This window comes from Nothoprocta perdicaria, unplaced genomic scaffold (genome assembly GCF_003342845.1).
Source record: "Nothoprocta perdicaria isolate Ctin4 unplaced genomic scaffold, notPer1 scaffold_82, whole genome shotgun sequence".
NCBI lineage: Eukaryota > Metazoa > Chordata > Aves > Tinamiformes > Tinamidae > Nothoprocta > Nothoprocta perdicaria.
In genome coordinates, this window is record NW_020456110.1 from 812,043 (window position 1) to 814,536 (window position 2,494).

The window sequence follows — 2,494 nt, forward strand, 5'->3', positions numbered from 1 at the left end:
AACTTCAAATAGATTTGCCTTGTTCGGCTTCCTCCTTAATTATGCCCCCAGAGCGCATAACACATCTCTGGAGCACTGGTCTGCAAAATTCACACAGAAAAGGACTGGAGAGTTGAAATGAACCTCTGCCCAGCTGAGAGGCTGCCAGAGCCGGTGAGCCAGAGGAATTTTCAGGAAAAAAAAAAAAAAAAGAGGAAGTACCAGAGAGAGAGGAAGCGCTTCAAGAGGTAGGCAAAACAGTGAGAACAGAGGCAATTAGACCAAATAGGAAGAAAGTGAGACTAGAGATGGAGGTCAGGCACTATATCAGAATCACTTGGAGCTAACAATAGAGGAGGGATTTAGGGATTAGCACCAATAAGTAAAGGGCAAGAAAGAGGCAYGCAGAAACTTGCATTTTGAGCAGTCAGTCAGATATTGATCATAGCAGAGGGGTGAGAATGAGGAAAAGAAACGAGATAAAAGGCACAGGTTGTGATGACAGTGATGAAAAAGACCAATTTAGCGCCCTTGCTCACAGATGAAAAAAATTTCCCCTGAGCTGGGGAGCGTACAGACAAGCTATCTGGCCTCCTATTGAGTACAGAGGCAAGTCGAGCTATCAGCTCCACGTGGGCTGTAGCTCACATCTGGTAGGTATGCTGGATAAAACACACCAGTGCTGACAGTCCTGCAAGCGCTCTCAGCACTTGCCGGTGCCCAGGCTGCTCACCCCTCGGCCTGGCGCGGAATAAGAAGATCCGAAGTGCAAGGCAGGGGTTGGGAAAGGAACTCTCGCTTTTGGGGTGAAGGGCTGCAGCTCCCTGTACTGATGTGCCTGTCATGATGTACCCAGGAAAACTGCAATTTTGGGCTCATRTGCAACCCAGCTGAAGTACAGAGCTCCCACATTAGCTGAGACCGCCAGTTCTCAATGGGCTCAGCAAGGTGGACTCTCTGCTCATCATGTCCCAGGCTCTCCTTTTCCAGAGGCTGGTTTYGGGTACAGTGTAGTTTGGTAAGCTTTTTGATGGGCTATGAGGTACAARATAGTATTGTGAAGAGATGCTAGGACCCATTTATCCATGACTACCTAGAGTCTTTGGTGCATCTGTATAAAATGTTATGTCACATAAGCAAAGTTGCAAGTAAATAATGAAATATACAGCGGTGTGATTTTATTTTTGCTTGTAGTTTGTGCCTTTGGTGTCAGAAGCTCCCACAGGTACACACATCTATAGCAAGAAGCAAGACAGTCAAGACAACAAAAGTTCACTGAGAAAAGATCAGAACATAGATTTTTAATTCATTCGCTTCAGAAAAACAAACCAAAACTGCAAAAGGTTCAGGTTTTGTGACCCATTGATTGCTATGTACTTTAGTAAGGTGGCCCCTCATGATTAAATATACTTTAAACATTCCAGATATAGGAAGAGAGATGACTTGTGTAATTACCATTGAACCAATCAATAAGGAAGGCTAATTGCTAGAGGAGATTTAATGTCATATTCAATGAATGTAGATTTATGAATATTAGCTGCAAGATGCATCCTTCTAGGCCTAACATTGCTCCTACTGAATTCAATGAGAGTGTTGACTGGTTGCAGCAGTAGGACCCTGTCCTGTATTAGTTAGGGAGCCGTTATCTGCGAAATTCCTGGGAAGTTAAGCTGTGCCGAGGTCTTGAAACAGAGGTAAATAGTGTGTTGTAATAYACTGCAATACATTCAGCACATGATAATGCAAGCCACAGTGAAAAATACAACAGGGAAAAAATGTGAATTTTTGGGAAATATAAAACAAACAGGGAAATAAAGAAGGAATTCCCCCTCTTTCCCCTTAAAGCCAGATGATACGGAATATGGGCTTTCTCGGAATAGCCAACATCTCTTGGCTAATAATATATGTTATTGCTGCTTGGGAGTGGTGGCGGTCAACAAGCCGGATGTAGAGAATAGTTCTGTGTGTGGTGTTTGACTTGGGTTGCTTGCATTTTGCTATTTCCATTTCAATTTTATGAAGGGAAAAGCAGTTGTTGGGGTAGGAGTCTTGGGGGCAAGGGAAAAGGCTCTCCACATGTTGTTTTCTGTACAACTTTCTGTAAAATATGTCCTCTTGGTGTCCCTGCTTGAGCACGGGGGTTGCACTAGGTGATATCCAGAGGTCCCTTCCAACTTCAGCCGCACTGTGATCCCATGGTATCATCCAACCCCTCACATTCCAGGCCACTCCAAGCGGGCCCACAAGGGCTGCCTGGTTCTTCAGGACAYCCGTGGTCCCCCGGAGGAAAAAGCAACGTTTCACGCTGCCCTCTTCCCGTCCGCATCCCACCACACGTGGCAGAGAAACCGCATGGCCAGATATTTTTGTGCGCACTTTGTGCAACCCCAGGGCGGACAACAAGGTCCACGCACGGCGCTGCCTCCTCCCGGCGCGGGTCCCGCCGCCGTGCCCGTCCAGGGCGCCGGGAGGCCCGCGCGGGCCGGGCCGGGCCGGGCCGGGCCGGGCCGGAGCG